Below are 14,537 nucleotides of genomic sequence, written 5' to 3'. Positions count from 1 at the left end.
AGACTTTTCTGGACCTCTAATGTTTCCATTGTCAATGTCCATGGAAGTTTGGGAGGTAGATCATCCAATCAAATTTACTTTACCAGTGCGCCAAATCATTGCTGATTCAGCAGCAACAAGAAAATATGTTAGATCAATAAGGGTCATCTCGTGATCTCCCATATAGTAGTCCTTAAAGAACCCGCTATATGACTTAGGAAGTGATGAAAGAACCAAGTAACAGCCAACTTCATTGAAACAACGACACCCAACATTCCCAGCCTATCAATGTGTGACTTCATCTCCATGACATGTACACACACAAACCTTCCAACTTGGTGTTTGCTAACCAATAGGACTTGAGTGACCTTGAACTTTTCAGTTCTTTGAACTTGTGGGTCAGGGAGAATTATTGGAGGAGGTGGAGGTAGTGAAGTTCCACTACAACACGAAGAAGGGATTAATCTTTCACCATGATCGTCTTGTGGAATATCATCTTTATAAAGAAAGGATTCGGGAAGACCATAATTGTCAGAACTAGACATCTACAAGGGAGAAATTCAAGTTTAGTTGATTTAAGTCCTTAATATAACACCCAAATGAAATATTAAGGCTAGGACCCAACACAATATTTTACAATTCGAAAGAGGGATGCCGTAATCCAATTGTAAAATATTTGAATGTAAGTAAATGACGATTTACCAATTTTCACCATGAAAATCGAAAATGAATTTTAGGTTTTAAATGGATTGAAATTTCTAGATTCTTTTGAGATTCATTGAACTTTTCAATGGCATGGTTAAATCTCGATTGTGCCCTTCAAGTTCGTGACTGGGATACTGAGGATCACAAACAAGGTGTGCATAACCATGCAAATTAGCTTGGTACTCTCGATGTCATTTATCACCTAATCTATGTGTCAGTTAACCACACACGCTACATTGATCTATGAAAAACATCGAGCTACCCTCTTCCACCCTTGTTAGTCCAAGTTAGTGTGCCGATTAACCACACATGCTCCACTAACGACTTAACAAGGTGCAAAGTGCAATTTCATTGGTTAGCACCAAATTCACATTTTTCCTAAGTAACTATTATTGGGAATTTATAAGTGTTTAGTTACTTGGTATTTTCATTATAGTTTTAATGAGAATTAATGTCCTATCCTACTCGTTCGGCTAACGACCCTCCACCAGTCAAGGAAGCGGTGGGTGAGAGTAGACACCCATTAAATCACCATTTTATAGGCAGTAACCTTATACAACCTTATAGAACGGCTTCGTAAATGAGGCCTACTAACGTTAAGACTGACTTCTTAACTTATACATATATAATTATTAAACTTTTAATTTTATATCGTATAAGGGTGTATTTTAAACTTTTAAAATACTAGATGGTTTAATCTATTAATAAATTATACTCATAATTTAATTAAACTTAAATCATGTCATTATGGAATTATTAATTCTCTTTTAATTAAACACTTTAATTAATTTAATAAAGTCAATAAGGTGCAATTTGAACTACTCAAATACTTCAAGGTTCTAAATATAAAAAATTCAAAATTAAAAACTATTTAATTAATTTTTTTAATTTATGAACTCAATAGTTACACCTTTTAATTACAAGAGTCTCATAATTTGAGACTTTTCAAATACCAAAACTTGAGGGCAAGTTTTGTAACTCTTGAAAACTTTTGGTTTTCCATAACTTATGAGTTTAATATGGTTTTTATGAAAAACTTTTCATGATCCATAACTTGAGGACAAGTTATGGAAGACTTTAAAGAAAATTTAGATCATTATTTTTTTAACAAATAAAAAATTAATTTATCTATGATCTTGTTAAACTCATAAGTCAAGCTAATTCATATCAACAATTTGAAAGAAATTAGCCTAATCATATAAACTAATACAAATCTTGAAAATTTTGACCATTATCTCTTAATTGGATAAGCATGATCACTACCATATCAACAAAATCAAAATTTATGAACTAAAACATTTTGTGGTAATGATCCTAATCCAAAACAGGCCAAAAATCCCGAAAATCTGCCATCAGAAGCATCAACTCGTCGAGTACATGAGCATGACTCACCGAGTTGACCTTTTACTGAGTGGACTCGTCGAGTTCATCAGTCAAAGGCCAGAAAATCAATTTTTTTTCAACTTTGAAAATTAAGCCATGCATCAAATATAATAGAAAACAATCCTAGGCTCTGATACCACTGTTGAGTTTTGTGTATACTACAACGTCCTATGGTGCACATAAAACACTAAATGCTTTGGATCAATGTTTTCTCTAATTATACATGCAATATTGTTTCCAAAGCATGAAGCCTACAACTAGCATACACTTCACATAAACAACTTAAAAGTGAGTTATAGAATTAGCTCTTTGTTGTAGCTTGTAGTTTTGGCCTTTAGGAACTTACCACCCCAAGTGTGATGCCTCAAACGGTTCACAAGACATATTGGACAAAAGAGAACTTGAGAGAAAGGTTATATGCACTCAAAATCGGTTATGGAACTCCAAGAACACTAGGGTCATCGATTTTAGATATGGGTGTTCTATATATAGTCTAAGAGTCATGGTTAAACCCTAATCCATACCCTTGGGCTTATTATCCATGATCCATGATTCAAGTGGCCTAACTCTTTATGGATTCATCCATAAACCTAGTCCATCATGTATCATAAGCCCAAACCATATATATATATATATGTATATATATATATATATATATATATATATATATATATATATATATATATATATATATATTATATATATAACTAATTTACACAATTAGTCCCCATTAATTTAATTAATCTCTTTTGGTCACTAAATTAATTCTTGATCAATACTAATTAAATCATATGATTTCATATTAATATATTAGAACTTATAATATATTAATAAATCATAACTAACCTCTTCTCAAAAGTCCATCCTATCAAATTGTCCTGGTGATATGCAACCCGAAATGGACCATGCTACGCTCGAGTCAAGTACATACCAATTATATTTATAGGCTTAGACACCTAATCCAATAGAGATAACAACTCGTGTTCTCGGAAGACTTCCCTTCGAGCAACAAATACTTTGTTCTCATTAGGAATCTTTTGGATAACTAACAAAGTAACACCTTTCTGTTATGGGTTCATGTTTGTCGAGCGATTTGTGACGAATGAAAGCCTCACAAACCTAGACCTTGATTCGTGCAAGAGAGGAATGAGTCCTTTTCCACATGTCAAATGGTTTCTTAGATACCTTCTTAGTTGGAACAATGTTTAGAATATAAGAGGCAGTTTCTAAGGTATAGCCCCAAAGGATTAATCGAAGTGTAGCACGAGTCATCATAAATCAAACCATGTCTAACAAAGTTCGATTTCACCTTTGTTGTGACCTTCTTAGTGGAGCAAGTTTTGAAATTATTCCATAGTTTCTTAGATAATCGTAGAATTCATCACTAAGATACTTTATGCCTTTATCAGATTAGATAATGTTGATATTCTTACCCAACTGGTTCTCTATTTCGTATTGGAATGTCTTGAACATGTCAAAGGTTTTAGACTTATGTCTAATCAAATAGACATATCCATATCTACTGAAAACATCAGTAAAAATGAAGAAGTATATTTCACCATTTTTATGTGGCTGATCTAAACTGTCCATATGGATCTCTGTGAATGAGGTCCACTAGATCTTTTCCACTTTCACAGTCACCAGTGAATGACACCTTTTTCATATTGCCAAGTAAGCAAGATTTTCATACATCATGTAACTCTAAGTTAAATGATTCCAAGATTCCATATGTCTGGTGCTTGGCGAGGCACCTCTTGTTTATATAGCCATGTCGATAATGCCATATACATGATTTATCCAAACTATCTTTGGATGAATCAACATTTAAGATTAAGCTATCATTTTTCCTTAAACCTATAACAATTTCATAAATGCCATTGCTTGGAATTGCTTTAAAGTAAAGACCATTATTCTTGAAAAGCAAAATGCTACCATTATTATTATCAAATGCAAAAGTGAAACCGTCACAATACAATGTATGAAAGGAAATAATGTTTCTTGCCATTTAAAGCGAATAGCAACAATGTATTAAACCAATTGAAAACTAAGAAGAAAAAACAAGCCCGTAATCCCTAATTGCAGTAACAACACCGTTGATCTCGTATCCCATGACCAAGTCGACCTCTTTACACCTTAGCTACCTACTTTGATTTAGACCCCGAGGTGCCATTCCTTTTGGCATTATTCTTCTTTATATGCTCCAGGTACTTTGGGCAACTATGTTTCCAATTCCCTTTTTCTTGGCAACAGATATAAACGACCTCCTTAGGGTCACTTACTGGTGCTATGTCAGAATTGTCCTTCTTAGAGTTGGGGTTGGACCTTCCAACTTTCCCTTGCCTTTTGGATGATAAGTCTTCTTTCTTTTGACACCACCTTCCCTAATGGCCAGAACAGGGGTGGTTGATTCGGTGCTATGAGATTTTGAAAGATCTTTATGCCCAAGAGTCATTATGGAATGATATTTGCTAACGACATATGATCAGATATGGTCACACCTTATAGCAAGTTAGTAGTAACTGATTATTAATTAAGTTAATTTGATTATTAATAAATATAATCAACACTTGTATTTAATTGGAAAGCTATTATTTTATGAAAATAATATTTTACCAAAAACAGGAAATTATTGTTTCTTGCAAATAATAATTAAAGAGAATATTAACTATTTATATTCATAAGGTATGAATATATATATATATATATATATATATATATATATATATATATATATATTCATACCTTATGAATATAAATAGTTAATGTTCTCTTTTATTATTATTTTCCAGAAACAATAATTCCCTATTAGTTGGTAAAATATTATTTTCATAAAATAATAATTTTCCAATTAAATACAAGTGTTGATTATATATATATATATATATATATATATATATATATATATATATATATATATATATATATATATATATATAGGTTTAGGTTCTATGGAAAACAAAAAAACCCTAAAAAAACCCTAAAAATCATAAAAATGCATAAAAAAATACTTAGAGATCACAAAACGTTTTTTTTGAATATTTTTATCAAAAAATCGCAGCTTTTAACATAAAATCGCTGAAAATTAAAATTTTTTTACAAAAAAAAAAAAAAAAAAATTGATTTTTTATTTTTTTTTCAGCGAAATTGTCAAAAAGGCTGCGATTTTTTGATAAAAAATTCAAAAAAAAGTGTTGTAATGTCTAGGTATTTTTTTTATGCATTTTTAGTGTTTTTTTAGGGTTTTTTTGTTTTCCAAATAACCCTTCCCTATATATATATATATATATATATATATATCTATATATATATATATATATATATATATATATATATATATATATATATATATATCTATATATATATATATATATATATATATATATATATATATATATATATATATATATATATATCACGTATATCTATTTGGGCACTTTGAGTACCCATCTAGTTAGCACATGTAACTAGTTAGTTAGAGCTTGAGTAAGGATCACACAAACACTCCCATCAATCCCTTAAATCCGTAAACTTCACGGGGATGGAAGAGTTTGGTTGTGGTCTTACTTCTAACATCTCATTCATGTCACAAATGGCCATGCTTTGACTTGTAAGATGATATGGTCCATTTCTAACTTGTCTTAGTATATAAAGAAGACAGTGAATAAAAAACTAGCTAGTTTTTCTAAGTAATTCTCCTCTTCTTGCAATTTGGTACATGATTTAAGAGCTTATAAGTTGCTTCTCCTTAAGAATTATTTGGTATATGTCTTAAGTCTTAAGAACAACTTATATACAAGTGAAGACTAGCATGTTTTAGTGGCTTGTTGTTGCTTGGTGGATATCTTTAGAGAGCTTCTACTTTGGAGCTTTTTCCATCACTTCATCAACTTCCAATCTCCCATGAGAATCAAAGTATTTAAAGGTTGTAATATTTTCTTTATATGGTTGATTTAATCTTTCCATGCTTTGAAAAATGATCCCTGGTGGGTTAAAATGGTTTTTAGTTTGTTCATAATTTTAAAGATTTTGTCGCCGTTTATAGAAACCGATTTCTGAATAAAAACCAACAGGTTTAACCATACTACCCTTGAAAATCTTGAACATGTATCTCCATTAACAACTTTTCCATATTGTTAATATTAAAATTCAAAATAAATTGTTGGTATGAACTACTTAACGAGTTTAACACTATGTCAACGACCAACTCTTGAGGGAATGAAAACCCTAGATTCTCAAGTCTATCAAAGTAGCCTTTCATTTTCAACACATGGGTACTTACATAACCACTCTATTGAATATTGAAACCTATAATAGATTTCACAACTTCAAATCGCTCATGTTCAGCTTTTACTTGTAACATTTCCTTGGGTTGCTCATTCATGTTATATAACACCGCAAGTTTCTCAAAGGTCTTTTGGAGCTCAGGAACCGTGGTTGCTAACATGAGACATACGAGTTTAGTTGAGTGATTATGATGCCTTTGGTAATCGATAAGCTCTTTAGTTATAGCATCTTCAAAAGGCTCCTTGGGTACATACTCATCCAGAACATATTCCTTCTTTTCGTATCTATGGGTGATCCTTAAAAAATGTAAGGTCATACCTTATGATCTGATGAGTCAAACTCTCTACACACTATCTATCAATGTCAGCATCTACATGCTGAAAGCATCAGCGTATCACAACTATCAGCGTCAACTTAGTATAGTTATTCTATGTAATCTTTTGTATATTAGGTAATGATATATATATATATATATATATATATATATATATATAGGTAATGATATATATATATATATATATATATATATATATATATATATATATATATATATATATATATATATATGTATAGAATAGATAGCAGATCCGATATCCTTGTGATAAGGATCAGTTCTTCGTATAGGGTAAACTCTATACTAATATAGAGAGTTCGTCTTGGTGACCGTCTTTGTGACACACCGTCTTCTTGGTGAAGACAAATCCTTTCTTGGTGAAAGACAATTTGGAGAACTCTCTGTGTTATTTACTTTTTGTTCTTTGTTTTCCTTAAATTAGTTTACTTCTATTCTTTATACTTGAAGTGTATCCGATCGATACAAACCTTCAATTGGTATCAGAGGGGGTTTTTGATACACTCAAGTAATCATGTCGAACTCTTTCTATCCAAAATCAACTGTTTGCAACAAGATCCCTCCATTTGATAAGCACAACTTCTCTGCTTGGAAATCAAAGGCCATTGAAGCTCTTGAGTTCATGGACTTTGATATGCTCGACATCATCAACAAAGGTCCTGTTGCTGCTATGCATCAATTATTCAATGATGGTGCATCTGGGAGTAATCTAAAAGGAAAATCTATGTTTAGATATAAAAAGGAAGAGAAAAGGATGCTGAATCTGGATGTAAAGGCGAGAATTGCTATTTGAAACTCACTCCCTTATTCTGTCTATCATTTGGTTCAAAACTGCTCAACCACTCAAGAGATGATGATTACACTATCATCTGCTTTTGAAAAAGAAAACTCCTCAGACGATGAAGGTAAGTGTCTCATGGATCAGATTGTCGAATCTCACGCTGACACTTCAATTGACAGCGCTGGTACTTTTGATGCTGATCCTTCTCAAGCTGCTGCAGACCTTAAGACAGAATGAGATGCTAAATCAACATATGCGGTAAAAAATCTCGTTAACTACTCTTCTGTTGAAAAAATAAAAAAGATGACATTATTGATCACTTACGTTTCGATTTATTTGTCTCAAATAAAGAAAGATCTTCTCTCAGTTTTGAGTTAAAGAAACTAAAAGAAAAACTCTCCTTTTTCGAAAAATCTCTTTTTGCTTTCAAACAAAAAGAACGTATGTATCTCGCTGACTAATAATTTTATTCACTTTGAAAAAGAAAAAGCTGTCGATCATGCCAGATACATTCAACTTATTTTGAAAAAACTAGGCCTCTTCTCACTCTAATGTCACAAGAATTATTAATTCTTAGATTCCAGATTAGTGTGAGAAAAGTCTTGGAGGCGATATAGAAGGTGATGTTTCCTTAACCAAAGTTGTTGAGACTAAACAAACTTCTATAAAACTTAGTGTTTAAAAGAAGATTTTAAGAATAGCTTTATAAGTTCTTTTTTTATAAATCAAACTTTAATTGATACTCACCGCTCCACTGATTCTAACGGTATCACCAAATGTGTTTCTCAATTGTCTGCTCTTTATCCTTCTCATCAACCTTCTCACTGTGAGTACGTTCTTCCCTCCACTAATATTTTGCTAAAATTTCCTATATGAAATGGTGAAGTTCATTCGGTAAACGAAATTCTTAGCATCTTTCCTCAGTGCTCCGTTAGTAATTCTGAACCTAAAGATCAATCAAAGTCCTCTACTTCTGATGACTCAATGATTCATGAGACTAATGACATGGTATCATCTGAGCATGCAATCAATGAAATTCCTTGTTCCAAAGCCAAATTGTCAAAGTTCATTGGGTTCAACAGTTGAAAAGAAATCAAAATCTATTGTTAAATGAAATAATTCTGGAATCAAAGTTTGTTATCGATGTGGTGATGCTTCTCACAAAGTCAGCAAGTGCACTTTTGAAAAGAATTCCGTTCGTGCTGACAACATGATGACTCGTAATGATAAGTGGATCAAAAAGGGAAACTCGTTGAACTGTCTCCCTGATGATTGTTATAATATTTTTTCTTGAGTGACCCATTGCAAAATGAGTAAGTGTATATTGTGTGTATTTTTTGTTTATTTTGTTTAAGGGCTTATTGTATATTTTAGTTTCAAGGTAAAGAGCATATTTGGTATTTAGATAGAGGCTACTAAAGACATATGACCGGATTCAGGTCTCTTCTGGAAGATTTCATAAAGTAGGATGGTCCTTTTGTTACATATGGAGATAATGGCAAGGGAGCTACAACGGGATATGGATCTATCAAGTGTAATTATGTTGTGTTAAAAAATGTCTCTTATGTAAAGGGTCTTCAGCATAATCTCATCTCAATCAGCCAACTGTGTGATGATGGCTATGAAGTCCTCTTCAACAAGAGAGAAGGAAAGGTTTCCGATCAAAAGAATGTCACTGTTTTGACCGTAAACCGAAAAAAATGAAATTTATGTTTTGGATAACTTTTTGGCTGACAAATCTCTTTGTCGCTGCTTTTTCTCTTGTGCTCAGTCTCATCTAAATTACTTGTGGCACACGAGGCTATCACATTTAAACTTCAAGAATATGTCGAAGATCTCAGGGGTTCAGCTTGCAAGAGGAATTCCTAAGATGCAGTTTGTCAAACATAAGTTGTGCTCAACGTGTGAAAAGGGAAAGAAAACTAAGTCTTCCTTCAAACCAAAGTCCTGCTCTTCCGTTACCAAACCTCTTCATCTTCTTCACATGGATCTTTTTGGACCAGTTCTGTTTAAGTGAAGAGTTGAGAAGAAATACACTCTCGTCATTGTGGATGAATTTTCAAGGTTTACGTGGGTAATCTTTATAAGAAAGAAGAGTCATGTCACTCATGAAATCATTGCTCTCATCAAATAGTGGGAAGTTCTCTATGATCAAAAAGTAAGGAAATTACATTGTGATCATGGAACTGAATTGAAAAACTCCTCCCAGGATTATTTTTGCTCAATCTCAGGAATTTCTCAAAATTTCTATGCTATTAGAACTCCCCAACAAAATCGTATTGCAGAGAGAAGAAACAGAACTCTCATTGAAGCTTGAAGAACTATGGTCATTGAAGTTGGTCTTCCTTTGTCATTTTGGGCTGAAGCTGTCAACACAGAGTGTTATACCCAAAATCGGTCTATTATTGTTAAGCGTCATGGGAAAACTTACTATGAGCTACTCAAGGGAAGGAAACCAGACATATCTTATTTTCATGTGTTTGGATGTGTTTGTTACATCTTGAATCAAAGAGATCAGCGCTCGAAGTTTGAAACAAAAGCTGATGAACGAGTGTTTCTAGGTTATTTCAGTGTATCCAAAGCTTTTAGGGTATTCAATCTTTCAAGACAAACTGTTGAGGAAACATCTCATGTCACCTTCGATGAAGACTCGTTCATTCATGATCGAGTTGATCACCCCTCCTCTATTTTGAATGAACTTACTTACAGTCCTTCAGACTCTATTCCTTATTTCTTGCCAAATGACACTAAACATGTTGCTCCCAATATTGATCAATTCGTCAGCTCACAACTTATCTCTGAAAACCAGTCTGTCATTACTGAAGAAGCTGAACCATCAAATTAGGAATATGTTGCTCAAAGTAATACAAATGAAAGTTATAATCCAAGAATTCTTCATGTTAGAACAAAGTTCTATTAGGATCGATAGATTCTATGCAGGCAAACAATTAAGAACGTAATTATGAACACAAGAATGGCTTTAAAGATGTCGTATGATTAATGCTTTAACACCTCAGAAGAGCTCGATTAAGAACTTCGATTGTAGAGGTGCTTTAGGGTTACAAAACAATAATAATGAAAATCAAGAACGTTAACCTTTATAATGCATACATGCATGCATTATTTATAGTCTAACCCTACTAGATAATTACGGATGGACAGGCCCAATCCGGATACAAAACACAAGCCCATGACGCAACACAATAAGACCCAACAATCTCCCCCTTTGCGTCAATGGAGCCGAAAGCTCACTTTGGTTGAGCTGCAGAAGACTTATTGATTATCTTAAACACCTTCAGTATGATGGCCAATAGAAGATGACGAAACGTTATGTACCACCGAAGCATGTCTGTGAAGTTCTTCTTATCTGCATCAGAATTTTGCTTGCACCGATGGATAATATTGATAATGTGCTCCAAGCATTCTGTTGAAAACAGATGTTTATCAACAAGAGCAAATAGAAATTTATTGGCTTCGCCTCTTGTAAACATCACAGTTAGATGTGTAGAATCGATTTGGCCCATCTTCATTTTGTTCACATCTCCTGGTTTCGGTGTTGGCTTGACAGTCGGTTTCTTGTTCATCACTTTCGCTATCTCCTGATCCATAGCAGCAACCTCATGGATGTAAGATGCCAACATCCTCTTCAAATGATCCAGTATTGGCTCATATTCTTTCGGATTGGTGAGCAGAATGTTAAACAATAGGATCCAGTCATGAGGATTTAAATTCGGAAGGTCTGCCAGGGATATAATCGACACCGAGTTTGCTGATCCTCGTGTGATTTTAAAATTAACATTTATGAACTTCCCAGCAGGCGAAGGCTTGAGTACCTTGACAGTAACTATCTTCTGTGCGCTCCATGTCAAGTACTGCGGTTGACCATACTTCAGATAAAAGTCGATAAGCTCACGATCAACTTTTGGATGAGGGAAAGGAACTTCAATAGTTGAATCAAAACAATGAAACGTGAATGCCTTTCGTGTTATTGGCATGTCGAACTGTGAGTCCTTAGAATTGTCACAATCAAAAGAAGCGACAGGTTCCAGCCAGTAAACGCTAGGAAACTCTATTGCCTCATTGATAAGTGTATCTTTCGTCCAGAGGGGAAACAAGGCCTTCTTGCAGTTTAAGGCTTCTTCTTCTTCCTTGTTCCTCCTTTCCCTTTCCTCAGCCTCCCTCGCAACCCTCAAGGTCTCATCCAACTCTCTGTCCATCTTCTTTCATTTAAGGGCCTCATCAATAGTTTCTTCTTCTTCGTCATCACTGCCATCATCAATCCCTTTCTTTTTAGTTTGAGAACCAGAACCCGAAGCTTCATTACCCTTCGGTTCGGTTGTAACTTTGACTTTCGGTTGAGCAGATTTGGTTTTGGTTTTTACAGTAACCTTCGGTTGAGCACCTGAGATTTCATTAGGTAACCAGTAAGATCTTGAATATAATAATTCACCGTCAATTCATTGTTGGTGTTGGATTGTGGGTTTCACTCAGCACGTGGTGTACGTATCTAAGATCACAAACACAAATTTTATGCAACCATAAACCTCAGTGGTAAAGACCGAGAGTCTCAAGGGTTACAGTAGTGAACCGAAAGTTGATGGAGAATATAAGGAGGGTGGTTAAAGAACCGAAAGTACCTCTGCTAAAGAAATGACAAAGCAGAAAAACTCTTAACTCATTTGAGAAGAGTAAGGTAGCTCTTGACTTGAGTTGATTTTAACAGCCTGATTGGGAAGAAACGATAGGTATAGATCGAATCATTAAGGCCTTGCTCTTAGTCGTAGAGGCTTCGGTCAACATGCAGCAGCATGCTTCTAGGGACTCTTAACTAGTTCATATGGAAATAATCGAACCTGCCTTAGCTCAGAATTCTGTTGTACTGGTATACTTGGGACCTAATTAAAAGAACAAGCAAACAAACACACTACACAAACAAAACAAACAAACCACACAAAAAAATAATGTTAAAAAAATATTTGAAGTTTTGAGATTTTCTGAAAAAAAAAACAGAAAGAGAAAATATTTTTGGAATTTTTGAAGTTTTTTTCTGAAAAATAATAAAAACAGAAAGAGAAAACTAAAAGAGCACAAAACACTTTTTAAAAAAAACAAAAAAATAGAGTTAAAAGAATAAACAATTTGTACAACCGAAACCTTATCTTAAAAAAAATGAAGCGAAATAAGCCGAGCGTTCGGTTCATTTCGGTTCCTTAAAATTCTAGAGCCGAAATAGACCAAGCGTTCGGTTCATTTCGGTTCCCGAAAATTATGGAGCTGAAATAGACCGAGCGTTCGGTTCATTTCGGTTGCCGAAAAATCCGGAACCGAAATAGACCGAGCGTTCGCTCTATTTCGCTTGTCTAATTTTTAGTGAGAGATTTGAGGATTCGGTACCAACTTTGCTTCCATCATTCCTAGGCCTTGTAAAATTTTATTGAAGCTTGCTTCAGGTAAGGCTTTAGTGAATATGTCAGCCAGTTGATCAGAGGACCAAACGAAATGTACTTCCACGTTCCCATCTTCTACATGGTCCTTGATGAAATGATATCTAAGTGCAATTTGCTTAGTCTTTGAGTGTTGCACTGGATTGTGACATATTCTTATTGTACTTTCTGAGTCACAGTAGAGAGGAATCTTCTTCATACTCAGCCCATAATCTCTTAGTTGACTTTGAATCCATATTACTTGAGAAGTACAGGATGCTGCAGCTATATACTCAGCTTCGGCTGTTGAAAGTGACACACAGGTTTGCTTCTTGGACTGCCAGCTAACAAGTTTACCGTCAAGGAATTGGCAGCCACTTGTAGTGCTCTTTCGGTCCAGACCACATCCTCCAAGATCAGCATCAGAAAAAGCTTGAATGAAGAATCCAGATCTAGCAGGGTACCAGAGACCGAGAGAAGAGGTTCGCTTCAGGTAACGGAAAATATTTTTCACTGCCACCATGTGAGGTTCTCTTGGATTAGCTTGAAACCTGGCACAATAACAAACAGAAAACATAATGTCCGGTCTACTAGCTGTTAGATACATAAGGGACCCTATCATTTGTCGATATAGCGTTATGTCAACAACAAGTTTTTCCAGAGAAGGTGTTAACTTAGTGCCAAATGCCATAGGAACCTTCACTTTCGAATCTCCCGTCATACCAAATTTTGTCAGCAAGTTCTTTGTGTAGGCCTCTTGGTTGATAAAGATACCTTCTGGTCCTTGTCTAATATTCAAACCAAGGAAAAAATTAATCGAATCCATTGCGCTCATTTCAAATTTAGTCTCCATCAACTTCCTGAATTCAGCCGTTAAGCTAGGATTCGTGGAGCCGAAGATGATATCATCGACATAAATCTGAACTATCATTAGATGTTCGCCTTCTTTCTTTCGGAAGAAGGTTGGGTCAACCGAACCTTGCTTAAATTTCGACATTTTCAGAAAGCGAGTTAAAGTTTCATACCAGGCCCTCGGTGCTTGCTTCAAACCATATACAGGTTTATCCATCACATAGCAATGATCAGGGAATTTCTCGTTGACGAACCCAGGTGGTTGCTCAACATACACCGTTTCTTCTAGTTCTCCATTCAAGAAAGCGCATTTTACATCCATTTGGAAAACTTCGAAGTTTTTATGTGCAGCATATGCCAGAAAAATTCTAACGGATTCCAACCTTGCTACTGGAGCGAAGGTTTCCTCATAATCTATCCCTTCCTCTTGCAATATCCTTTTACCACCAACCGAGCCTTGTTTCTAATAACGTTCCCATCTTTGTCCAATTTATTCCTGAAGACCCATTTCAAGCCGACCACTGAAGCATCCTTTGGTGTGGGAATCAACCTCCAAACTCGATTGCGTTCGAACTCATGAAGCTCATCTTGCATTGCTTGTACCCAATCAGAATGATCAAGTGCAGCATTAACTGTTTTCGGTTCGACTTTGGAGATAAACGAATTAAACATACAGAATTCAACTTTAGCGAATAATGCAGTTTGTTTCGCTTTCAATTGAGAATGAGTGAGAACTTTCTCAGATGATTCACCAATGATTTGTGCTTTGGGATGATCC

The sequence above is a fragment of the Lactuca virosa genome, chromosome 4 (genome assembly GCF_052849685.1).
Source record: "Lactuca virosa cultivar CGN04683 chromosome 4, Lactuca_virosa_CGN04683_v6, whole genome shotgun sequence".
Lineage (NCBI taxonomy): Eukaryota > Viridiplantae > Streptophyta > Magnoliopsida > Asterales > Asteraceae > Lactuca > Lactuca virosa.
This window is presented reverse-complemented; position numbering follows the sequence as displayed.